We start from the raw sequence: 19,641 nt of genomic DNA, 5'->3' as shown, positions 1-19,641 counted from the left end.
GCGGGATGGGGGCGGCGCGAATTCCCGCGGTCGGCGGCCTTCCTGGGCTATTGGTACCATCATGTAGAGCTGCCCCTGGGCTCGCACTGCCTGCTGCTGAGAAAGTGATTGCTTTTGCTGATATGACTTGCAATAACGACTGCGCGAAACGCCGCTATCTCGTTAGGGGCGCTACGGCAGACACCCTCTCGAGAACCCCGAATACTTGTTGAGCCCTCGGCTGCGATGGGTTCCAGGCTGACAAAAGAACTGTCGTGTGTGCATTCGCGGATGAGAGAAAGGCTGAGGCAAGTTCGAGTGAACAAGGATGGACTCCTCGGCTCCGTCGTTTCCGTAGTGTAGCGGTTATCACGTCTGCTTCACACGCAGAAGGTCCCCGGTTCTATCCCGGGCGGGAACAGTATTTTTTTGCCTATGTCGTATTGTACTCCAGTGAGCCTCGTCGTGTGTGCATCTGCTGCATGTCCCTTCGTTTTGCAAGTACCACATTTATTGAATTTTTTAGTTACGATGGCAACATCAATACAAGTTGTCTGTGAAGTAAGGTGCACTCAAGCAGTTTCCGCGGTGTGGCGGTTGTCACGTCTGCCTAACACGCAGAAGGTCCCCGGTTCGATCCCGGGCGGAAACACTTTTTCATCACATTAAGCAAGACTTACTAACATGCATCTGCTACCATCTGTACCCGAAACCTCCGTAATTGCCTTCATGCGTCGGACCAGAGTGTCAATTGCTCACATCAAATAAGAAATTCATCTGACATTGGCGGCGAGCTTTTTGCGCTGACTCAGCCACTGACGTGTGATCAGTTTGCACAAAACGCTAGGGCTCGTCCAGGATTTGAACCCGGGACCACCTGCACCCTAAGCAGGAATCATACCCCTAGACCAACGAGCTTGTGGCACGGCGAATGCCAGTTATTCCAGTCCCTCGATGTCTTCCAGGGTGCTCTGGAAGTCTCGTTTAGGCTGGCGGGATGGGGGCGGCGCGAATTCCCGCGGTCGGCGGCCTTCCTGGGCTATTGGTACCATCATGTAGAGCTGCCCCTGGGCTCGCACTGCCTGCTGCTGAGAAAGTGATTGCTTTTGCTGATATGACTTGCAATAACGACTGCGCGAAACGCCGCTATCTCGTTAGGGGCGCTACGGCAGACACCCTCTCGAGAACCCCGAATACTTGTTGAGCCCTCGGCTGCGATGGGTTCCAGGCTGACAAAAGAACTGTCGTGTGTGCATTCGCGGATGAGAGAAAGGCTGAGGCAAGTTCGAGTGAACAAGGATGGACTCCTCGGCTCCGTCGTTTCCGTAGTGTAGCGGTTATCACGTCTGCTTCACACGCAGAAGGTCCCCGGTTCTATCCCGGGCGGGAACAGTATTTTTTTGCCTATGTCGTATTGTACTCCAGTGAGCCTCGTCGTGTGTGCATCTGCTGCATGTCCCTTCGTTTTGCAAGTACCACATTTATTGAATTTTTTAGTTACGATGGCAACATCAATACAAGTTGTCTGTGAAGTAAGGAGCACTCAAGCAGTTTCCGTGGTGTGGCGGTTGTCACGTCTGCCTAACACGCAGAAGGTCCCCGGTTCGATCCCGGGCGGAAACAATTTTTCATCACATTGAGCAAGACTTAATAACATGCATCTGCTACCATCTGTACCCGAAACCTCCGTAATTGCCTTCATGCGTCGGACCAGAGTGTCAATTGCTCACATCAAATAAGAAATTCATTTGACATTGGCGGCGAGCTTTTTGCGCTGACTCAGCCACTGACGTGTGATCAGTTTGCACAAAACGCTAGGGCTCGTCCAGGATTTGAACCCGGGACCTCCTGCACCCTAAGCAGGAATCATACCCCTAGACCAACGAGCTTGTGGCACGGCGAATGCCAGTTATTCCAGTCCCTCGATGTCTTCCAGGGTGCTCTGGAAGTCTCGTTTAGGCTGGCGGGATGGGGGCGGCGCGAATTCCCGCGGTCGGCGGCCTTCCTGGGCTATTGGTACCATCATGTAGAGCTGCCCCTGGGCTCGCACTGCCTGCAGCTGAGAAAGTGATTGCTTTTGCTGATATGACTTGCAATAACGACTGCGCGAAACGCCGCTATCTCGTTAGGGGCGCTACGGCAGACACCCTCTCGAGAACCCCGAATACTTGTTGAGCCCTCTGCTGCGATGGGTTCCAGGCTGACAAAAGAACTGTCGTGTGTGCATTCGCGGATGAGAGAAAGGCTGAGGCAAGTTCGAGTGAACAAGGATGGACTCCTCGGCTCCGTCGTTTCCGTAGTGTAGCGGTTATCACGTCTGCTTCACACGCAGAAGGTCCCCGGTTTTATCCCGGGCGGGAACAGTATTTTCCTGCCTATGTCGTATTGTACCTCAGTGAGCCTCGTCGTGTGTGCATCTGCTGCATGTCCCTTCGTTTTGCAAGTACCACATTTATTGAATTTTTTAGTTACAATGGCAACATCACTACAAGTTGTCTGTGAAGTAAGGAGCACTCAAGCAGTTTCCGTGGTGTAGCGGTTATCACGTCTGCCTAACACGCAGAAGGTCCCCGGTTCGATCCCGGGCGGAAACACTTTTTCATCACTTTAAGCAAGACTTACTAACATGCATCTGCTACCATCTGTACCCGAAACCTTCGTAATTGCCTTCATGCGTCGGACCGGAGTGTCAATTCCTCACATCAAATAAGAAATTCATTTGACATTGGCGGCGATCTTTTTGCGCTGACTCAGCCACTGACGTGCGATCAGTTTGCACGAAACGCTAGGGCACGTCCGGGATTTGAACCCGGGACCTCCTGCACCCTAAGCAGGAATCATACCCCTAGACCAACGAGCCCTGTGACACGTCGAATGCCAGTTATTCCAGTCCCTCGATGTCTTCCAGGGTGCTCTGGAAGTCTCGTTTAGGCTGGCGGGATGGGGGCGGCGCGAATTCCCGCGGTCGGCGGCCTTCCTGGGCTATTGGTACCATCATGTAGAGCTGCCCCTGGGCTCGCACTGCCTGCTGCTGAGAAAGTGATTGCTTTTGCTGATATGACTTGCAATAACGACTGCGCGAAACGCCGCTATCTCGTTAGGGGCGCTACGGCAGACACCCTCTCGAGAACCCCGAATACTTGTTGAGCCCTCGGCTGCGATGGGTTCCAGGCTGACAAAAGAACTGTCGTGTGTGCATTCGCGGATGAGAGAAAGGCTGAGGCAAGTTCGAGTGAACAAGGATGGACTCCTCGGCTCCGTCGTTTCCGTAGTGTAGCGGTTATCACGTCTGCTTCACACGCAGAAGGTCCCCGGTTCTATCCCGGGCGGGAACAGTATTTTTTTGCCTATGTCGTATTGTACTCCAGTGAGCCTCGTCGTGTGTGCATCTGCTGCATGTCCCTTCGTTTTGCAAGTACCACATTTATTGAATTTTTTAGTTACGATGGCAACATCAATACAAGTTGTCTGTGAAGTAAGGAGCACTCAAGCAGTTTCCGTGGTGTGGCGGTTGTCACGTCTGCCTAACACGCAGAAGGTCCCCGGTTCGATCCCGGGCGGAAACAATTTTTCATCACATTAAGCAAGACTTACTAACATGCATCTGCTACCATCTGTACCCGAAACCTCCGTAATTGCCTTCATGCGTCGGACCAGAGTGTCAATTGCTCACATCAAATAAGAAATTCATTTGACATTGGCGGCGAGCTTTTTGCGCTGACTCAGCCACTGACGTGTGATCAGTTTGCACAAAACGCTAGGGCTCGTCCAGGATTTGAACCCGGGACCTCCTGCACCCTAAGCAGGAATCATACCCCTAGACCAACGAGCTTGTGGCACGGCGAATGCCAGTTATTCCAGTCCCTCGATGTCTTCCAGGGTGCTCTGGAAGTCTCGTTTAGGCTGGCGGGATGGGGGCGGCGCGAATTCCCGCGGTCGGCGGCCTTCCTGGGCTATTGGTACCATCATGTAGAGCTGCCCCTGGGCTCGCACTGCCTGCTGCTGAGAAAGTGATTGCTTTTGCTGATATGACTTGCAATAACGACTGCGCGAAACGCCGCTATCTCGTTAGGGGCGCTACGGCAGACACCCTCTCGAGAACCCCGAATACTTGTTGAGCCCTCTGCTGCGATGGGTTCCAGGCTGACAAAAGAACTGTCGTGTGTGCATTCGCGGATGAGAGAAAGGCTGAGGCAAGTTCGAGTGAACAAGGATGGACTCCTCGGCTCCGTCGTTTCCGTAGTGTAGCGGTTATCACGTCTGCTTCACACGCAGAAGGTCCCCGGTTTTATCCCGGGCGGGAACAGTATTTTCCTGCCTATGTCGTATTGTACCTCAGTGAGCCTCGTCGTGTGTGCATCTGCTGCATGTCCCTTCGTTTTGCAAGTACCACATTTATTGAATTTTTTAGTTACAATGGCAACATCACTACAAGTTGTCTGTGAAGTAAGCAGCACTCAAGCAGTTTCCGTGGTGTAGCGGTTATCACGTCTGCCTAACACGCAGAAGGTCCCCGGTTCGATCCCGGGCGGAAACACTTTTTCATCACTTTAAGCAAGACTTACTAACATGCATCTGCTACCATCTGTACCCGAAACCTTCGTAATTGCCTTCATGCGTCGGACCGGAGTGTCAATTCCTCACATCAAATAAGAAATTCATTTGACATTGGCGGCGATCTTTTTGCGCTGACTCAGCCACTGACGTGCGATCAGTTTGCACGAAACGCTAGGGCACGTCCGGGATTTGAACCCGGGACCTCCTGCACCCTAAGCAGGAATCATACCCCTAGACCAACGAGCCCTGTGACACGTCGAATGCCAGTTATTCCAGTCCCTCGATGTCTTCCAGGGTGCTCTGGAAGTCTCGTTTAGGCTGGCGGGATGGGGGCGGCGCGAATTCCCGCGGGCGGCGGCCTTCCTGGGCTATTGGTACCATCATGTAGAGCTGCCCCTGGGCTCGCACTGCCTGCTGCTGAGAAAGTGATTGCTTTTGCTGATATGACTTGCAATAACGACTGCGCGAAACGCCGCTATCTCGTTAGGGGCGCTACGGCAGACACCCTCTCGAGAACCCCGAATACTTGTTGAGCCCTCGGCTGCGATGGGTTCCAGGCTGACAAAAGAACTGTCGTGTGTGCATTCGCGGATGAGAGAAAGGCTGAGGCAAGTTCGAATGAACAAGGATGGACTCCTCGGCTCCGTCGTTTCCGTAGTGTAGCGGTTATCACGTCTGCTTCACACGCAGAAGGTCCCCGGTTCTATCCCGGGCGGGAACAGTATTTTTTTGCCTATGTCGTATTGTACTCCAGTGAGCCTCGTCGTGTGTGCATCTGCTGCATGTCCCTTCGTTTTGCAAGTACCACATTTATTGAATTTTTTAGTTACGATGGCAACATCAATACAAGTTGTCTGTGAAGTAAGGTGCACTCAAGCAGTTTCCGTGGTGTGGCGGTTGTCACGTCTGCCTAACACGCAGAAGGTCCCCGGTTCGATCCCGGGCGGAAACACTTTTTCATCACATTAAGCAAGACTTACTAACATGCATCTGCTACCATCTGTACCCGAAACCTCCGTAATTGCCTTCATGCGTCGGACCAGAGTGTCAATTGCTCACATCAAATAAGAAATTCATTTGACATTGGCGGCGAGCTTTTTGCGCTGACTCAGCCACTGACGTGCGATCAGTTTGCACGAAACGCTAGGGCTCGTCCGGGATTTGAACCCGGGACCTCCTGCACCCTAAGCAGGAATCATACCCCTAGACCAACGAGCCCTGTGACACGTCGAATGCCAGTTATTCCAGTCCCTCGATGTCTTCCAGGGTGCTCTGGAAGTCTCGTTTAGGCTGGCGGGATGGGGGCGGCGCGAATTGCAGCGGTCGGCGGCCTTCCTGGGCTATTGGTACCATCATGTAGAGCTGCCCCTGGGCTCGCACTGCCTGCTGCTGAGAAAGTGATTGCTTTTGCTGATATGACTTGCAATAACGACTGCGCGAAACGCCGCTATCTCGTTAGGGGCGCTACGGCAGACACCCTCTCGAGAACCCCGAATACTTGTTGAGCCCTCGGCTGCGATGGGTTCCAGGCTGACAAAAGAACTGTCGTGTGTGCATTCGCGGATGAGAGAAAGGCTGAGGCAAGTTCGAGTGAACAAGGATGGACTCCTCGGCTCCGTCGTTTCCGTAGTGTAGCGGTTATCACGTCTGCTTCACACGCAGAAGGTCCCCGGTTCTATCCCGGGCGGGAACAGTATTTTCCTGCCTATGTCGTATTGTACCTCAGTGAGCCTCGTCGTGTGTGCATCTGCTGCATGTCCCTTCGTTTTGCAAGTACCACATTTATTGAATTTTTTAGTTACAATGGCAACATCAATACAAGTTGTCTGTGAAGTAAGGAGCACTCAAGCAGTTTCCGTGGTGTAGCGGTTATCACGTCTGCCTAACACGCAGAAGGTCCCCGGTTCGATCCCGGGCGGAAACACTTTTTCATCACTTTAAGCAAGACTTACTAACATGCATCTGCTACCATCTGTACCCGAAACCTTCGTAATTGCCTTCATGCGTCGGACCAGAGTGTCAATTCCTCACATCAAATAAGAAATTCATTTGACATTGGCGGCGAGCTTTTTGCGCTGACTCAGCCACTGACGTGCGATCAGTTTGCACGAAACGCTAGGGCTCGTCCGGGATTTGAACCCGGGACCTCCTGCACCCTAAGCAGGAATCATACCCCTAGACCAACGAGCCCTGTGACACGTCGAATGCCAGTTATTCCAGTCCCTCGATGTCTTCCAGGGTGCTCTGGAAGTCTCGTTTAGGCTGTCGGGATGGGGGCGGCGCGAATTCCAGCGGTCGGCGGCCTTCCTGGGCTATTGGTACCATCATGTAGAGCTGCCCCTGGGCTCGCACTGCCTGCTGCTGAGAAAGTGATTGCTTTTGCTGATATGACTTGCAATAACGACTGCGCGAAACGCCGCTATCTCGTTAGGGGCGCTACGGCAGACACCCTCTCGAGAACCCCGAATACTTGTTGAGCCCTCGGCTGCGATGGGTTCCAGGCTGACAAAAGAACTGTCGTGTGTGCATTCGCGGATGAGAGAAAGGCTGAGGCAAGTTCGAGTGAACAAGGATGGACTCCTCGGCTCCGTCGTTTCCGTAGTGTAGCGGTTATCACGTCTGCTTCACACGCAGAAGGTCCCCGGTTCTATCCCGGGCGGGAACAGTATTTTTTTGCCTATGTCGTATTGTACTCCAGTGAGCCTCGTCGTGTGTGCATCTGCTGCATGTCCCTTCGTTTTGCAAGTACCACATTTATTGAATTTTTTAGTTACGATGGCAACATCAATACAAGTTGTCTGTGAAGTAAGGTGCACTCAAGCAGTTTCCGTGGTGTGGCGGTTGTCACGTCTGCCTAACACGCAGAAGGTCCCCGGTTCGATCCCGGGCGGAAACACTTTTTCATCACATTAAGCAAGACTTACTAACATGCATCTGCTACCATCTGTACCCGAAACCTCCGTAATTGCCTTCATGCGTCGGACCAGAGTGTCAATTGCTCACATCAAATAAGAAATACATTTGACATTGGCGGCGAGCTTTTTGCGCTGACTCAGCCACTGACGTGTGATCAGTTTGCACAAAACGCTAGGGCTCGTCCAGGATTTGAACCCGGGACCTCCTGCACCCTAAGCAGGAATCATACCCCTAGACCAACGAGCTTGTGGCACGGCGAATGCCAGTTATTCCAGTCCCTCGATGTCTTCCAGGGTGCTCTGGAAGTCTCGTTTAGGCTGGCGGGATGGGGGCGGCGCGAATTCCCGCGGTCGGCGGCCTTCCTGGGCTATTGGTACCTTCATGTAGAGCTGCCCCTGGGCTCGCACTGCCTGCTGCTGAGAAAGTGATTGCTTTTGCTGATATGACTTGCAATAACGACTGCGCGAAACGCCGCTATCTCGTTAGGGGCGCTACGGCAGACACCCTCTCGAGAACCCCGAAGACTTCTTGAGCCCTCGGCTGCGATGGGTTCCAGGCTGACAAAAGAACTGCCGTGTGTGCATTCGCGGATGAGAGAAAGGCTGAGGCAAGTTCGAGTGAACAAGGATGGACTCCTCGGCTCCGTCGTTTCCGTAGTGTAGCGGTTATCACGTCTGCTTCACACGCAGAAGGTCCCCGGTTCTATCCCGGGCGGGAACAGTATTTTCCTGCCTATGTCGTATTGTGCCTCAGTGAGCCTCGTCGTGTGTGCATCTGCTGCATGTCCCTTCGTTTTGCAAGTACCACATTTATTGAATTTTTTAGTTACAATGGCAACATCACTACAAGTTGTCTGTGAAGTAAGGAGCACTCAAGCAGTTTCCGTGGTGTAGCGGTTATCACGTCTGCCTAACACGCAGAAGGTCCCCGGTTCGATCCCGGGCGGAAACACTTTTTCATCACTTTAAGCAAGACTTACTAACATGCATCTGCTACCATCTGTACCCGAAACCTTCGTAATTGCTTTCATGCGTCGGACCAGAGTGTCAATTCCTCACATCAAATAAGAAATTCATTTGACATTGGCGGCGAGCTTTTTGCGCTGACTCAGCCACTGACGTGCGATCAGTTTGCACGAAACGCTAGGGCTCGTCCGGGATTTGAACCCGGGACCTCCTGCACCCTAAGCAGGAATCATACCCCTAGACCAACGAGCCCTGTGACACGTCGAATGCCAGTTATTCCAGTCCCTCGATGTCTTCCAGGGTGCTCTGGAAGTCTCGTTTAGGCTGGCGGGATGGGGGCGGCGCGAATTCCCGCGGTCGGCGGCCTTCCTGGGCTATTGGCACCATCATGTAGAGCTGCCCCTGGGCTCGCACTGCCTGCTGCTGAGTAAGTGATTGCTTTTGCTGATATGACTTGCAATAACGACTGCGCGAAACGCCGCTATCTCGTTAGGGGCGCTACGGCAGACACCCTCTCGAGAACCCCGAATACTTATTGAGCCCTCGGCTGCGATGGGTTCCAGGCTGACAAAAGAACTGTCGTGTGTGCATTCGCGGATGAGAGAAAGGCTGAGGCAAGTTCGAGTGAACAAGGATGGACTCCTCGGCTCCGTCGTTTCCGTAGTGTAGCGGTTATCACGTCTGCTTCACACGCAGAAGTTCCCCGGTTCTATCCCGGGCGGGAACAGTATTTTCCTGCCTATGTCGTATTGTACCTCAGTGAGCCTCGTCGTGTGTGCATCTGCTGCATGTCCCTTCGTTTTGCAAGTACCACATTTATTGAATTTTTTAGTTACAATGGCAACATCACTACAAGTTGTCTGTGAAGTAAGGAGCACTCAAGCAGTTTCCGTGGTGTAGCGGTTATCACGTCTGCCTAACACGCAGAAGGTCCCCGGTTCGATCCCGGGCGGAAACACTTTTTCATCACTTTAAGCAAGACTTACTAACATGCATCTGCTACCATCTGTACCCGAAACCTTCGTAATTGCCTTCATGCGTCGGACCAGAGTGTCAATTCCTCACATCAAATAAGAAATTCATTTGACATTGGCGGCGAGCTTTTTGCGCTGACTCAGCCACTGACGTGCGATCAGTTTGCACGAAACGCTAGGGCTCGTCCGGGATTTGAACCCGGGACCTCCTGCACCCTAAGCAGGAATCATACCCCTAGACCAACGAGCCCTGTGACACGTCGAATGCCAGTTATTCCAGTCCCTCGATGTCTTCCAGGGTGCTCTGGAAGTCTCGTTTAGGCTGTCGGGATGGGGGCGGCGCGAATTCCAGCGGTCGGCGGCCTTCCTGGGCTATTGGTACCATCATGTAGAGCTGCCCCTGGGCTCGCACTGCCTGCTGCTGAGAAAGTGATTGCTTTTGCTGATATGACTTGCAATAACGACTGCGCGAAACGCCGCTATCTCGTTAGGGGCGCTACGGCAGACACCCTCTCGAGAACCCCGAATACTTGTTGAGCCCTCGGCTGCGATGGGTTCCAGGCTGACAAAAGAACTGTCGTGTGTGCATTCGCGGATGAGAGAAAGGCTGAGGCAAGTTCGAGTGAACAAGGATGGACTCCTCGGCTCCGTCGTTTCCGTAGTGTAGCGGTTATCACGTCTGCTTCACACGCAGAAGGTCCCCGGTTCTATCCCGGGCGGGAACAGTATTTTTTTGCCTATGTCGTATTGTACTCCAGTGAGCCTCGTCGTGTGTGCATCTGCTGCATGTCCCTTCGTTTTGCAAGTACCACATTTATTGAATTTTTTAGTTACGATGGCAACATCAATACAAGTTGTCTGTGAAGTAAGGTGCACTCAAGCAGTTTCCGTGGTGTGGCGGTTGTCACGTCTGCCTAACACGCAGAAGGTCCCCGGTTCGATCCCGGGCGGAAACACTTTTTCATCACATTAAGCAAGACTTACTAACATGCATCTGCTACCATCTGTACCCGAAACCTCCGTAATTGCCTTCATGCGTCGGACCAGAGTGTCAATTGCTCACATCAAATAAGAAATTCATTTGACATTGGCGGCGAGCTTTTTGCGCTGACTCAGCCACTGACGTGTGATCAGTTTGCACAAAACGCTAGGGCTCGTCCAGGATTTGAACCCGGGACCACCTGCACCCTAAGCAGGAATCATACCCCTAGACCAACGAGCTTGTGGCACGGCGAATGCCAGTTATTCCAGTCCCTCGATGTCTTCCAGGGTGCTCTGGAAGTCTCGTTTAGGCTGGCGGGATGGGGGCGGCGCGAATTCCCGCGGTCGGCGGCCTTCCTGGGCTATTGGTACCTTCATGTAGAGCTGCCCCTGGGCTCGCACTGCCTGCTGCTGAGAAAGTGATTGCTTTTGCTGATATGACTTGCAATAACGACTGCGCGAAACGCCGCTATCTCGTTAGGGGCGCTACGGCAGACACCCTCTCGAGAACCCCGAAGACTTCTTGAGCCCTCGGCTGCGATGGGTTCCAGGCTGACAAAAGAACTGCCGTGTGTGCATTCGCGGATGAGAGAAAGGCTGAGGCAAGTTCGAGTGAACAAGGATGGACTCCTCGGCTCCGTCGTTTCCGTGGTGTAGCGGTTATCACGTCTGCTTCACACGCAGAAGGTCCCCGGTTCTATCCCGGGCGGGAACAGTATTTTCCTGCCTATGTCGTATTGTGCCTCAGTGAGCCTCGTCGTGTGTGCATCTGCTGCATGTCCCTTCGTTTTGCAAGTACCACATTTATTGAATTTTTTAGTTACAATGGCAACATCACTACAAGTTGTCTGTGAAGTAAGGAGCACTCAAGCAGTTTCCGTGGTGTAGCGGTTATCACGTCTGCCTAACACGCAGAAGGTCCCCGGTTCGATCCCGGGCGGAAACACTTTTTCATCACTTTAAGCAAGACTTACTAACATGCATCTGCTACCATCTGTACCCGAAACCTTCGTAATTGCTTTCATGCGTCGGACCAGAGTGTCAATTCCTCACATCAAATAAGAAATTCATTTGACATTGGCGGCGAGCTTTTTGCGCTGACTCAGCCACTGACGTGCGATCAGTTTGCACGAAACGCTAGGGCTCGTCCGGGATTTGAACCCGGGACCTCCTGCACCCTAAGCAGGAATCATACCCCTAGACCAACGAGCCCTGTGACACGTCGAATGCCAGTTATTCCAGTCCCTCGATGTCTTCCAGGGTGCTCTGGAAGTCTCGTTTAGGCTGGCGGGATGGGGGCGGCGCGAATTCCCGCGGTCGGCGGCCTTCCTGGGCTATTGGCACCATCATGTAGAGCTGCCCCTGGGCTCGCACTGCCTGCTGCTGAGTAAGTGATTGCTTTTGCTGATATGACTTGCAATAACGACTGCGCGAAACGCCGCTATCTCGTTAGGGGCGCTACGGCAGACACCCTCTCGAGAACCCCGAATACTTGTTGAGCCCTCGGCTGCGATGGGTTCCAGGCTGACAAAAGAACTGTCGTGTGTGCATTCGCGGATGAGAGAAAGGCTGAGGCAAGTTCGAGTGAACAAGGATGGACTCCTCGGCTCCGTCGTTTCCGTAGTGTAGCGGTTATCACGTCTGCTTCACACGCAGAAGGTCCCCGGTTCTATCCCGGGCGGGAACAGTATTTTTTTGCCTATGTCGTATTGTACTCCAGTGAGCCTCGTCGTGTGTGCATCTGCTGCATGTCCCTTCGTTTTGCAAGTACCACATTTATTGAATTTTTTAGTTACGATGGCAACATCAATACAAGTTGTCTGTGAAGTAAGGTGCACTCAAGCAGTTTCCGTGGTGTGGCGGTTGTCACGTCTGCCTAACACGCAGAAGGTCCCCGGTTCGATCCCGGGCGGAAACACTTTTTCATCACATTAAGCAAGACTTACTAACATGCATCTGCTACCATCTGTACCCGAAACCTCCGTAATTGCCTTCATGCGTCGGACCAGAGTGTCAATTGCTCACATCAAATAAGAAATTCATTTGACATTGGCGGCGAGCTTTTTGCGCTGACTCAGCCACTGACGTGTGATCAGTTTGCACAAAACGCTAGGGCTCGTCCAGGATTTGAACCCGGGACCACCTGTACCCTAAGCAGGAATCATACCCCTAGACCAACGAGCTTGTGGCACGGCGAATGCCAGTTATTCCAGTCCCTCGATGTCTTCCAGGGTGCTCTGGAAGTCTCGTTTAGGCTGGCGGGATGGGGGCGGCGCGAATTCCCGCGGTCGGCGGCCTTCCTGGGCTATTGGTACCTTCATGTAGAGCTGCCCCTGGGCTCGCACTGCCTGCTGCTGAGAAAGTGATTGCTTTTGCTGATATGACTTGCAATAACGACTGCGCGAAACGCCGCTATCTCGTTAGGGGCGCTACGGCAGACACCCTCTCGAGAACCCCGAATACTTGTTGAGCCCTCGGCTGCGATGGGTTCCAGGCTGACAAAAGAACTGTCGTGTGTGCATTCGCGGATGAGAGAAAGGCTGAGGCAAGTTCGAGTGAACAAGGATGGACTCCTCGGCTCCGTCGTTTCCGTAGTGTAGCGGTTATCACGTCTGCTTCACACGCAGAAAGTCCCCGGTTCTATCCCGGGCGGGAACAGTATTTTCCTGCCTATGTCGTATTGTACCTCAGTGAGCCTCGTCGTGTGTGCATCTGCTGCATGTCCCTTCGTTTTGCAAGTACCACATTTATTGAATTTTTTAGTTACAATGGCAACATCAATACAAGTTGTCTGTGAAGTAAGGAGCACTCAAGCAGTTTCCGTGGTGTAGCGGTTATCACGTCTGCCTAACACGCAGAAGGTCCCCGGTTCGATCCCGGGCGGAAACACTTTTTCATCACTTTAAGCAAGACTTACTAACATGCATCTGCTACCATCTGTACCCGAAACCTTCGTAATTGCCTTCATGCGTCGGACCAGAGTGTCAATTCCTCACATCAAATAAGAAATTCATTTGACATTGGCGGCGAGCTTTTTGCGCTGACTCAGCCACTGACGTGCGATCAGTTTGCACGAAACGCTAGGGCTCGTCCGGGATTTGAACCCGGGACCTCCTGCACCCTAAGCAGGAATCATACCCCTAGACCAACGAGCCCTGTGACACGTCGAATGCCAGTTATTCCAGTCCCTCGATGTCTTCCAGGGTGCTCTGGAAGTCTCGTTTAGGCTGTCGGGATGGGGGCGGCGCGAATTCCAGCGGTCGGCGGCCTTCCTGGGCTATTGGTACCATCATGTAGAGCTGCCCCTGGGCTCGCACTGCCTGCTGCTGAGAAAGTGATTGCTTTTGCTGATATGACTTGCAATAACGACTGCGCGAAACGCCGCTATCTCGTTAGGGGCGCTACGGCAGACACCCTCTCGAGAACCCCGAATACTTGTTGAGCCCTCGGCTGCGATGGGTTCCAGGCTGACAAAAGAACTGTCGTGTGTGCATTCGCGGATGAGAGAAAGGCTGAGGCAAGTTCGAGTGAACAAGGATGGACTCCTCGGCTCCGTCGTTTCCGTAGTGTAGCGGTTATCACGTCTGCTTCACACGCAGAAGGTCCCCGGTTCTATCCCGGGCGGGAACAGTATTTTTTTGCCTATGTCGTATTGTACTCCAGTGAGCCTCGTCGTGTGTGCATCTGCTGCATGTCCCTTCGTTTTGCAAGTACCACATTTATTGAATTTTTTAGTTACGATGGCAACATCAATACAAGTTGTCTGTGAAGTAAGGTGCACTCAAGCAGTTTCCGTGGTGTGGCGGTTGTCACGTCTGCCTAACACGCAGAAGGTCCCCGGTTCGATCCCGGGCGGAAACACTTTTTCATCACATTAAGCAAGACTTACTAACATGCATCTGCTACCATCTGTACCCGAAACCTCCGTAATTGCCTTCATGCGTCGGACCAGAGTGTCAATTGCTCACATCAAATAAGAAATTCATTTGACATTGGCGGCGAGCTTTTTGCGCTGACTCAGCCACTGACGTGTGATCAGTTTGCACAAAACGCTAGGGCTCGTCCAGGATTTGAACCCGGGACCACCTGCACCCTAAGCAGGAATCATACCCCTAGACCAACGAGCTTGTGGCACGGCGAATGCCAGTTATTCCAGTCCCTCGATGTCTTCCAGGGTGCTCTGGAAGTCTCGTTTAGGCTGGCGGGATGGGGGCGGCGCGAATTCCCGCGGTCGGCGGCCTTCCTGGGCTATTGGTACCTTCATGTAGAGCTGCCCCTGGGCTCGCACTGCCTGCTGCTGAGAAAGTGATTGCTTTTGCTGATATGACTTGCAATAACGACTGCGCGAAACGCCGCTATCTCGTTAGGGGCGCTACGGCAGACACCCTCTCGAGAACCCCGAATACTTGTTGAGCCCTCGGCTGCGATGGGTTCCAGGCTGACAAAAGAACTGTCGTGTGTGCATTCGCGGATGAGAGAAAGGCTGAGGCAAGTTCGAGTGAACAAGGATGGACTCCTCGGCTCCGTCGTTTCCGTAGTGTAGCGGTTATCACGTCTGCTTCACACGCAGAAGGTCCCCGGTTCTATCCCGGGCGGGAACAGTATTTTTTTGCCTATGTCGTATTGTACTCCAGTGAGCCTCGTCGTGTGTGCATCTGCTGCATGTCCCTTCGTTTTGCAAGTACCACATTTATTGAATTTTTTAGTTACGATGGCAACATCAATACAAGTTGTCTGTGAAGTAAGGTGCACTCAAGCAGTTTCCGTGGTGTGGCGGTTGTCACGTCTGCCTAACACGCAGAAGGTCCCCGGTTCGATCCCGGGCGGAAACACATTTTCATCACATTAAGCAAGACTTACTAACATGCATCTGCTACCATCTGTACCCGAAACCTCCGTAATTGCCTTCATGCGTCGGACCAGAGTGTCAATTGCTCACATCAAATAAGAAATTCATTTGACATTGGCGGCGAGCTTTTTGCGCTGACTCAGCCACTGACGTGTGATCAGTTTGCACAAAACGCTAGGGCTCGTCCAGGATTTCAACCCGGGACCACCTGCACCCTAAGCAGGAATCATACCCCTAGACCAACGAGCTTGTGGCACGGCGAATGCCAGTTATTCCAGTCCCTCGATGTCTTCCAGGGTGCTCTGGAAGTCTCGTTTAGGCTGGCGGGATGGGGGCGGCGCGAATTCCCGCGGTCGGCGGCCTTCCTGGGCTATTGGTACCTTCATGTAGAGCTGCCCCTGGGCTCGCACTGCCTGCTGCTGAGAAAGTGATTGCTTTTGCTGATATGACTTGCAATAACGACTGCGCGAAACGCCGCTATCTCGTTAGGGGCGCTATGGCAGACACCCTCTCGAGAACCCCGAAGACTTCTTGAGCCCTCGGCTGCGATGGGTTCCAGGCTGACAAAAGAACTGCCGTGTGTGCATTCGCGGATGAGAGAAAGGCTGAGGCAAGTTCGAGTGAACAAGGATGGACTCCTCGGCTCCGTCGTTTCCGTAGTGTAGCGGTTATCACGTCTGCTTCACACGCAGAAGGTCCCCGGTTCTATCCCGGGCGGGAACAGTATTTTCCTGCCTATGTCGTATTGTACCTCAGTGAGCCTCGTCGTGTGTGCATCTGCTGCATGTCCCTTCGTTTTGCAAGTACCACATTTATTGAATTTTTTAGTTACAATGGCAACATCACTACAAGTTGTCTGTGAAGTAAGGAGCACTCAAGCAGTTTCCGTGGTGTAGCGGTTATCACGTCTGCCTAACACGCAGAAGGTCCCCGGTTCGATCCCGGGCGGAAACACTTTTTCATCACTTTAAGCAAGACTTACTAACATGCATCTGCTACCATCTGTACCCGAAACCTTCGTAATTGCCTTCATGCGTCGGACCAGAGTGTCAATTCCTCACATCAAATAAGAAATTCATTTGACATTGGCGGCGAGCTTTTTGCGCTGACTCAGCCACTGACGTGCGATCAGTTTGCACGAAACGCTAGGGCTCGTCCGGGATTTGAACCCGGGACCTCCTGCACCCTAAGCAGGAATCATACCCCTAGACCAACGAGCCCTGTGACACGTCGAATGCCAGTTATTCCAGTCCCTCGATGTCTTCCAGGGTGCTCTGGAAGTCTCGTTTAGGCTGGCGGGATGGGGGCGGCGCGAATTCCAGCGGTCGGCGGCCTTCCTGGGCTATTGGTACCATCATGTAGAGCTGCCCCTGGGCTCGCACTGCCTGCTGCTGAGTAAGTGATTGCTTTTGCTGATATGACTTGCAATAACGACTGCGCGAAACGCCGCTATCTCGTTAGGGGCGCTACGGCAGACACCCTCTCGAGAACCCCGAATACTTGTTGAGCCCTCGGCTGCGATGGGTTCCAGGCTGACAAAAGAACTGCCGTGTGTGCATTCGCGGATGAGAGAAAGGCTGAGGCAAGTTCGAGTGAACAAGGATGGACTCCTCGGCTCCGTCGTTTCCGTAGTGTAGCGGTTATCACGTCTGCTTCACACGCAGAAGGTCCCCGGTTCTATCCCGGGCGGGAACAGTATTTTCCTGCCTATGTCGTATTGTACCTCAGTGAGCCTCGTCGTGTGTGCATCTGCTGCATGTCCCTTCGTTTTGCAAGTACCACATTTATTGAATTTTTTAGTTACAATGGCAACATCACTACAAGTTGTCTGTGAAGTAAGGAGCACTCAAGCAGTTTCCGTGGTGTAGCGGTTATCACGTCTGCCTAACACGCAGAAGGTCCCCGGTTCGATCCCGGGCGGAAACACTTTTTCATCACTTTAAGCAAGACTTACTAACATGCATCTGCTACCATCTGTACCCGAAACCTTCGTAATTGCCTTCATGCGTCGGACCAGAGTGTCAATTCCTCACATCAAATAAGAAATTCATTTGACATTGGCGGCGAGCTTTTTGCGCTGACTCAGCCACTGACGTGCGATCAGTTTGCACGAAACCCTAGGGCTCGTCCGGGATTTGAACCCGGGACCTCCTGCACCCTAAGCAGGAATCATACCCCTAGACCAACGAGCCCTGTGACACGTCGAATGCCAGTTATTCCAGTCCCTCGATGTCTTCCAGGGTGCTCTGGAAGTCTCGTTTAGGCTGGCGGGATGGGGGCGGCGCGAATTCCAGCGGTCGGCGGCCTTCCTGGGCTATTGGTACCATCATGTAGAGCTGCCCCTGGGCTCGCACTGCCTGCTGCTGAGTAAGTGATTGCTTTTGCTGATATGACTTGCAATAACGACTGCGCGAAACGCCGCTATCTCGTTAGGGGCGCTACGGCAGACACCCTCTCGAGAACCCCGAATACTTGTTGAGCCCTCGGCTGCGATGGGTTCCAGGCTGACAAAAGAACTGTCGTGTGTGCATTCGCGGATGAGAGAAAGGCTGAGGCAAGTTCGAGTGAACAAGGATGGACTCCTCGGCTCCGTCGTTTCCGTAGTGTAGCGGTTATCACGTCTGCTTCACACGCAGAAGGTCCCCGGTTCTATCCCGGGCGGGAACAGTATTTTCCTGCCTATGTCGTATTGTACCTCAGTGAGCCTCGTCGTGTGTGCATCTGCTGCATGTCCCTTCGTTTTGCAAGTACCACATTTATTGAATTTTTTAGTTACAATGGCAACATCACTACAAGTTGTCTGTGAAGTAAGGAGCACTCAAGCAGTTTCCGTGGTGTAGCGGTTATCACGTCTGCCTAACACGCAGAAGGTCCCCGGTTCGATCCCGGGCGGAAACACTTTTTCATCACTTTAAGCAAGACTTACTAACATGCATCTGCTACCATCTGTACCCGAAACCTTCGTAATTGCCTTCATGCGTCGGACCAGAGTGTCAATTCCTCACATCAAATAAGAAATTCATTTGACATTGGCGGCGAGCTTTTTGCGCTGACTCAGCCACTGACGTGCGATCAGTTTGCCACGAAACGCTAGGGCTCGTCCGGGATTTGAACCCGGGACCTCCTGCACCCTAAGCAGGAATCATACCCCTAGACCAACGAGCCCTGTGACACGTCGAATGCCAGTTATTCCAGTCCCTCGATGTCTTCCAGGGTGCTCTGGAAGTCTCGTTTAGGCTGGCGGGATGGGGGCGGCGCGAATTCCCGCGGTCGGCGGCCTTCCTGGGCTATTGGTACCATCATGTAGAGCTGCCCCTGGGCTCGCACTGCCTGCTGCTGAGAAAGTGATTGCTTTTGCTGATATGACTTGCAATAACGACTGCGCGAAACGCCGCTATCTCGTTAGGGGCGCTACGGCAGACACCCTCTCGAGAACCCCGAATACTTGTTGAGCCCTCGGCTGCGATGGGTTCCAGGCTGACAAAAGAACTGTCGTGTGTGCATTCGCGGATGAGAGAAAGGCTGAGGCAAGTTCGAGTGAACAAGGATGGACTCCTCGGCTCCGTCGTTTCCGTAGTGTAGCGGTTATCACGTCTGCTTCACACGCAGAAGGTCCCCGGTTCTATCCCGGGCGGGAACAGTATTTTTTTGCCTATGTCGTATTGTACTCCAGTGAGCCTCGTCGTGTGTGCATCTGCTGCATGTCCCTTCGTTTTGCAAGTACCACATTTATTGAATTTTTTAGTTACGATGGCAACATCAATACAAGTTGTCTGTGAAGTAAGGAGCACTCAAGCAGTTTCCGTGGTGTGGCGGTTGTCACGTCTGCCTAACACGCAGAAGGTCCCCGGTTCGATCCCGGGCGGAAACAATTTTTCATCACATTAAGCAAGACTTACTAACATGCATCTGCTACCATCTGTACCCGAAACCTCCGTAATTGCCTTCATGCGTCGGACCAGAGTGTCAATTGCTCACATCAAATAAGAAATTCATCTGACATTGGCGGCGAGCTTTTTGCGCTGACTCAGCCACTGACGTGTGATCAGTTTGCACAAAACGCTAGGGCTCGTCCAGGATTTGAACCCGGGACCACCTGCACCCTAAGCAGGAATCATACCCCTAGACCAACGAGCTTGTGGCACGGCGAATGCCAGTTATTCCAGTCCCTCGATGTCTTCCAGGGTGCTCTGGAAGTCTCGTTTAGGCTGGCGGGATGGGGGCGGCGCGAATTCCCGCGGTCGGCGGCCTTCCTGGGCTATTGGTACCATCATGTAGAGCTGCCCCTGGGCTCGCACTGCCTGCTGCTGAGAAAGTGATTGCTTTTGCTGATATGACTTGCAATAACGACTGCGCGAAACGCCGCTATCTCGTTAGGGGCGCTACGGCAGACACCCTCTCGAGAACCCCGAAGACTTCT

At 52.8% G+C, this 19,641-nt stretch overlaps 58 non-coding genes across 58 annotated transcripts; 40 read left to right on the top strand and 18 right to left on the bottom strand.

The window, feature by feature from the left end:
* The first annotated feature begins 327 nt into the window (after positions 1-327).
* Trnav-cac (transfer RNA valine (anticodon CAC)) lies at positions 328-400 on the top strand. Its single transcript has one exon. It is a non-coding gene; the product is annotated as a tRNA-Val (tRNA).
* A 158-nt stretch (positions 401-558) lies between these two features.
* Trnav-aac (transfer RNA valine (anticodon AAC)) lies at positions 559-631 on the top strand. The gene has a single exon. It is a non-coding gene; the product is annotated as a tRNA-Val (tRNA).
* Positions 632-825: 194 nt separating this feature from the next.
* Trnap-agg (transfer RNA proline (anticodon AGG)) lies at positions 826-897 on the bottom strand. Its single transcript has one exon. It is a non-coding gene; the product is annotated as a tRNA-Pro (tRNA).
* A 401-nt stretch (positions 898-1,298) lies between these two features.
* Positions 1,299-1,371, top strand: Trnav-cac (transfer RNA valine (anticodon CAC)). The gene has a single exon. It is a non-coding gene; the product is annotated as a tRNA-Val (tRNA).
* Positions 1,372-1,529: 158 nt separating this feature from the next.
* On the top strand, positions 1,530-1,602 carry Trnav-aac (transfer RNA valine (anticodon AAC)). The gene has a single exon. It is a non-coding gene; the product is annotated as a tRNA-Val (tRNA).
* Positions 1,603-1,796: 194 nt separating this feature from the next.
* Trnap-agg (transfer RNA proline (anticodon AGG)) lies at positions 1,797-1,868 on the bottom strand. The gene has a single exon. It is a non-coding gene; the product is annotated as a tRNA-Pro (tRNA).
* A 401-nt stretch (positions 1,869-2,269) lies between these two features.
* Trnav-cac (transfer RNA valine (anticodon CAC)) lies at positions 2,270-2,342 on the top strand. Its single transcript has one exon. It is a non-coding gene; the product is annotated as a tRNA-Val (tRNA).
* A 158-nt stretch (positions 2,343-2,500) lies between these two features.
* On the top strand, positions 2,501-2,573 carry Trnav-aac (transfer RNA valine (anticodon AAC)). Its single transcript has one exon. It is a non-coding gene; the product is annotated as a tRNA-Val (tRNA).
* A 194-nt stretch (positions 2,574-2,767) lies between these two features.
* Positions 2,768-2,839, bottom strand: Trnap-agg (transfer RNA proline (anticodon AGG)). Its single transcript has one exon. It is a non-coding gene; the product is annotated as a tRNA-Pro (tRNA).
* A 402-nt stretch (positions 2,840-3,241) lies between these two features.
* On the top strand, positions 3,242-3,314 carry Trnav-cac (transfer RNA valine (anticodon CAC)). The gene has a single exon. It is a non-coding gene; the product is annotated as a tRNA-Val (tRNA).
* A 158-nt stretch (positions 3,315-3,472) lies between these two features.
* Trnav-aac (transfer RNA valine (anticodon AAC)) lies at positions 3,473-3,545 on the top strand. Its single transcript has one exon. It is a non-coding gene; the product is annotated as a tRNA-Val (tRNA).
* Positions 3,546-3,739: 194 nt separating this feature from the next.
* On the bottom strand, positions 3,740-3,811 carry Trnap-agg (transfer RNA proline (anticodon AGG)). Its single transcript has one exon. It is a non-coding gene; the product is annotated as a tRNA-Pro (tRNA).
* Positions 3,812-4,212: 401 nt separating this feature from the next.
* Positions 4,213-4,285, top strand: Trnav-cac (transfer RNA valine (anticodon CAC)). Its single transcript has one exon. It is a non-coding gene; the product is annotated as a tRNA-Val (tRNA).
* A 158-nt stretch (positions 4,286-4,443) lies between these two features.
* Positions 4,444-4,516, top strand: Trnav-aac (transfer RNA valine (anticodon AAC)). Its single transcript has one exon. It is a non-coding gene; the product is annotated as a tRNA-Val (tRNA).
* Positions 4,517-4,710: 194 nt separating this feature from the next.
* Trnap-agg (transfer RNA proline (anticodon AGG)) lies at positions 4,711-4,782 on the bottom strand. The gene has a single exon. It is a non-coding gene; the product is annotated as a tRNA-Pro (tRNA).
* A 402-nt stretch (positions 4,783-5,184) lies between these two features.
* Positions 5,185-5,257, top strand: Trnav-cac (transfer RNA valine (anticodon CAC)). The gene has a single exon. It is a non-coding gene; the product is annotated as a tRNA-Val (tRNA).
* A 158-nt stretch (positions 5,258-5,415) lies between these two features.
* Positions 5,416-5,488, top strand: Trnav-aac (transfer RNA valine (anticodon AAC)). Its single transcript has one exon. It is a non-coding gene; the product is annotated as a tRNA-Val (tRNA).
* Positions 5,489-5,682: 194 nt separating this feature from the next.
* On the bottom strand, positions 5,683-5,754 carry Trnap-agg (transfer RNA proline (anticodon AGG)). The gene has a single exon. It is a non-coding gene; the product is annotated as a tRNA-Pro (tRNA).
* Positions 5,755-6,156: 402 nt separating this feature from the next.
* On the top strand, positions 6,157-6,229 carry Trnav-cac (transfer RNA valine (anticodon CAC)). Its single transcript has one exon. It is a non-coding gene; the product is annotated as a tRNA-Val (tRNA).
* A 158-nt stretch (positions 6,230-6,387) lies between these two features.
* On the top strand, positions 6,388-6,460 carry Trnav-aac (transfer RNA valine (anticodon AAC)). Its single transcript has one exon. It is a non-coding gene; the product is annotated as a tRNA-Val (tRNA).
* A 194-nt stretch (positions 6,461-6,654) lies between these two features.
* On the bottom strand, positions 6,655-6,726 carry Trnap-agg (transfer RNA proline (anticodon AGG)). Its single transcript has one exon. It is a non-coding gene; the product is annotated as a tRNA-Pro (tRNA).
* Positions 6,727-7,128: 402 nt separating this feature from the next.
* On the top strand, positions 7,129-7,201 carry Trnav-cac (transfer RNA valine (anticodon CAC)). Its single transcript has one exon. It is a non-coding gene; the product is annotated as a tRNA-Val (tRNA).
* Positions 7,202-7,359: 158 nt separating this feature from the next.
* Positions 7,360-7,432, top strand: Trnav-aac (transfer RNA valine (anticodon AAC)). The gene has a single exon. It is a non-coding gene; the product is annotated as a tRNA-Val (tRNA).
* A 194-nt stretch (positions 7,433-7,626) lies between these two features.
* Trnap-agg (transfer RNA proline (anticodon AGG)) lies at positions 7,627-7,698 on the bottom strand. Its single transcript has one exon. It is a non-coding gene; the product is annotated as a tRNA-Pro (tRNA).
* Positions 7,699-8,099: 401 nt separating this feature from the next.
* Trnav-cac (transfer RNA valine (anticodon CAC)) lies at positions 8,100-8,172 on the top strand. The gene has a single exon. It is a non-coding gene; the product is annotated as a tRNA-Val (tRNA).
* A 158-nt stretch (positions 8,173-8,330) lies between these two features.
* Positions 8,331-8,403, top strand: Trnav-aac (transfer RNA valine (anticodon AAC)). The gene has a single exon. It is a non-coding gene; the product is annotated as a tRNA-Val (tRNA).
* Positions 8,404-8,597: 194 nt separating this feature from the next.
* Trnap-agg (transfer RNA proline (anticodon AGG)) lies at positions 8,598-8,669 on the bottom strand. Its single transcript has one exon. It is a non-coding gene; the product is annotated as a tRNA-Pro (tRNA).
* A 402-nt stretch (positions 8,670-9,071) lies between these two features.
* Positions 9,072-9,144, top strand: Trnav-cac (transfer RNA valine (anticodon CAC)). Its single transcript has one exon. It is a non-coding gene; the product is annotated as a tRNA-Val (tRNA).
* Positions 9,145-9,302: 158 nt separating this feature from the next.
* On the top strand, positions 9,303-9,375 carry Trnav-aac (transfer RNA valine (anticodon AAC)). Its single transcript has one exon. It is a non-coding gene; the product is annotated as a tRNA-Val (tRNA).
* A 194-nt stretch (positions 9,376-9,569) lies between these two features.
* Trnap-agg (transfer RNA proline (anticodon AGG)) lies at positions 9,570-9,641 on the bottom strand. Its single transcript has one exon. It is a non-coding gene; the product is annotated as a tRNA-Pro (tRNA).
* A 402-nt stretch (positions 9,642-10,043) lies between these two features.
* On the top strand, positions 10,044-10,116 carry Trnav-cac (transfer RNA valine (anticodon CAC)). Its single transcript has one exon. It is a non-coding gene; the product is annotated as a tRNA-Val (tRNA).
* Positions 10,117-10,274: 158 nt separating this feature from the next.
* Trnav-aac (transfer RNA valine (anticodon AAC)) lies at positions 10,275-10,347 on the top strand. Its single transcript has one exon. It is a non-coding gene; the product is annotated as a tRNA-Val (tRNA).
* Positions 10,348-10,541: 194 nt separating this feature from the next.
* Trnap-agg (transfer RNA proline (anticodon AGG)) lies at positions 10,542-10,613 on the bottom strand. Its single transcript has one exon. It is a non-coding gene; the product is annotated as a tRNA-Pro (tRNA).
* A 401-nt stretch (positions 10,614-11,014) lies between these two features.
* On the top strand, positions 11,015-11,087 carry Trnav-cac (transfer RNA valine (anticodon CAC)). Its single transcript has one exon. It is a non-coding gene; the product is annotated as a tRNA-Val (tRNA).
* Positions 11,088-11,245: 158 nt separating this feature from the next.
* Trnav-aac (transfer RNA valine (anticodon AAC)) lies at positions 11,246-11,318 on the top strand. Its single transcript has one exon. It is a non-coding gene; the product is annotated as a tRNA-Val (tRNA).
* Positions 11,319-11,512: 194 nt separating this feature from the next.
* Trnap-agg (transfer RNA proline (anticodon AGG)) lies at positions 11,513-11,584 on the bottom strand. Its single transcript has one exon. It is a non-coding gene; the product is annotated as a tRNA-Pro (tRNA).
* Positions 11,585-11,986: 402 nt separating this feature from the next.
* On the top strand, positions 11,987-12,059 carry Trnav-cac (transfer RNA valine (anticodon CAC)). The gene has a single exon. It is a non-coding gene; the product is annotated as a tRNA-Val (tRNA).
* A 158-nt stretch (positions 12,060-12,217) lies between these two features.
* Trnav-aac (transfer RNA valine (anticodon AAC)) lies at positions 12,218-12,290 on the top strand. The gene has a single exon. It is a non-coding gene; the product is annotated as a tRNA-Val (tRNA).
* A 667-nt stretch (positions 12,291-12,957) lies between these two features.
* Trnav-cac (transfer RNA valine (anticodon CAC)) lies at positions 12,958-13,030 on the top strand. Its single transcript has one exon. It is a non-coding gene; the product is annotated as a tRNA-Val (tRNA).
* A 158-nt stretch (positions 13,031-13,188) lies between these two features.
* On the top strand, positions 13,189-13,261 carry Trnav-aac (transfer RNA valine (anticodon AAC)). The gene has a single exon. It is a non-coding gene; the product is annotated as a tRNA-Val (tRNA).
* A 194-nt stretch (positions 13,262-13,455) lies between these two features.
* Positions 13,456-13,527, bottom strand: Trnap-agg (transfer RNA proline (anticodon AGG)). The gene has a single exon. It is a non-coding gene; the product is annotated as a tRNA-Pro (tRNA).
* A 402-nt stretch (positions 13,528-13,929) lies between these two features.
* Trnav-cac (transfer RNA valine (anticodon CAC)) lies at positions 13,930-14,002 on the top strand. Its single transcript has one exon. It is a non-coding gene; the product is annotated as a tRNA-Val (tRNA).
* A 158-nt stretch (positions 14,003-14,160) lies between these two features.
* Positions 14,161-14,233, top strand: Trnav-aac (transfer RNA valine (anticodon AAC)). The gene has a single exon. It is a non-coding gene; the product is annotated as a tRNA-Val (tRNA).
* Positions 14,234-14,427: 194 nt separating this feature from the next.
* Trnap-agg (transfer RNA proline (anticodon AGG)) lies at positions 14,428-14,499 on the bottom strand. Its single transcript has one exon. It is a non-coding gene; the product is annotated as a tRNA-Pro (tRNA).
* A 401-nt stretch (positions 14,500-14,900) lies between these two features.
* On the top strand, positions 14,901-14,973 carry Trnav-cac (transfer RNA valine (anticodon CAC)). The gene has a single exon. It is a non-coding gene; the product is annotated as a tRNA-Val (tRNA).
* Positions 14,974-15,131: 158 nt separating this feature from the next.
* Trnav-aac (transfer RNA valine (anticodon AAC)) lies at positions 15,132-15,204 on the top strand. Its single transcript has one exon. It is a non-coding gene; the product is annotated as a tRNA-Val (tRNA).
* Positions 15,205-15,871: 667 nt separating this feature from the next.
* On the top strand, positions 15,872-15,944 carry Trnav-cac (transfer RNA valine (anticodon CAC)). Its single transcript has one exon. It is a non-coding gene; the product is annotated as a tRNA-Val (tRNA).
* A 158-nt stretch (positions 15,945-16,102) lies between these two features.
* Positions 16,103-16,175, top strand: Trnav-aac (transfer RNA valine (anticodon AAC)). The gene has a single exon. It is a non-coding gene; the product is annotated as a tRNA-Val (tRNA).
* A 194-nt stretch (positions 16,176-16,369) lies between these two features.
* On the bottom strand, positions 16,370-16,441 carry Trnap-agg (transfer RNA proline (anticodon AGG)). Its single transcript has one exon. It is a non-coding gene; the product is annotated as a tRNA-Pro (tRNA).
* Positions 16,442-16,843: 402 nt separating this feature from the next.
* Trnav-cac (transfer RNA valine (anticodon CAC)) lies at positions 16,844-16,916 on the top strand. The gene has a single exon. It is a non-coding gene; the product is annotated as a tRNA-Val (tRNA).
* A 158-nt stretch (positions 16,917-17,074) lies between these two features.
* Positions 17,075-17,147, top strand: Trnav-aac (transfer RNA valine (anticodon AAC)). Its single transcript has one exon. It is a non-coding gene; the product is annotated as a tRNA-Val (tRNA).
* Positions 17,148-17,341: 194 nt separating this feature from the next.
* Trnap-agg (transfer RNA proline (anticodon AGG)) lies at positions 17,342-17,413 on the bottom strand. Its single transcript has one exon. It is a non-coding gene; the product is annotated as a tRNA-Pro (tRNA).
* A 402-nt stretch (positions 17,414-17,815) lies between these two features.
* Trnav-cac (transfer RNA valine (anticodon CAC)) lies at positions 17,816-17,888 on the top strand. Its single transcript has one exon. It is a non-coding gene; the product is annotated as a tRNA-Val (tRNA).
* A 158-nt stretch (positions 17,889-18,046) lies between these two features.
* Trnav-aac (transfer RNA valine (anticodon AAC)) lies at positions 18,047-18,119 on the top strand. Its single transcript has one exon. It is a non-coding gene; the product is annotated as a tRNA-Val (tRNA).
* A 195-nt stretch (positions 18,120-18,314) lies between these two features.
* Trnap-agg (transfer RNA proline (anticodon AGG)) lies at positions 18,315-18,386 on the bottom strand. Its single transcript has one exon. It is a non-coding gene; the product is annotated as a tRNA-Pro (tRNA).
* Positions 18,387-18,788: 402 nt separating this feature from the next.
* Positions 18,789-18,861, top strand: Trnav-cac (transfer RNA valine (anticodon CAC)). Its single transcript has one exon. It is a non-coding gene; the product is annotated as a tRNA-Val (tRNA).
* A 158-nt stretch (positions 18,862-19,019) lies between these two features.
* Trnav-aac (transfer RNA valine (anticodon AAC)) lies at positions 19,020-19,092 on the top strand. Its single transcript has one exon. It is a non-coding gene; the product is annotated as a tRNA-Val (tRNA).
* A 194-nt stretch (positions 19,093-19,286) lies between these two features.
* On the bottom strand, positions 19,287-19,358 carry Trnap-agg (transfer RNA proline (anticodon AGG)). Its single transcript has one exon. It is a non-coding gene; the product is annotated as a tRNA-Pro (tRNA).
* Positions 19,359-19,641: the final 283 nt, after the last annotated feature.

Source organism: Schistocerca cancellata, chromosome 2 (genome assembly GCF_023864275.1).
Source record: "Schistocerca cancellata isolate TAMUIC-IGC-003103 chromosome 2, iqSchCanc2.1, whole genome shotgun sequence".
Taxonomy (NCBI): Eukaryota; Metazoa; Arthropoda; class Insecta; order Orthoptera; family Acrididae; genus Schistocerca; species Schistocerca cancellata.
The sequence above is the reverse complement of the archived record's forward strand: the minus strand, read 5'-3'. Positions and strand labels throughout refer to the sequence as shown.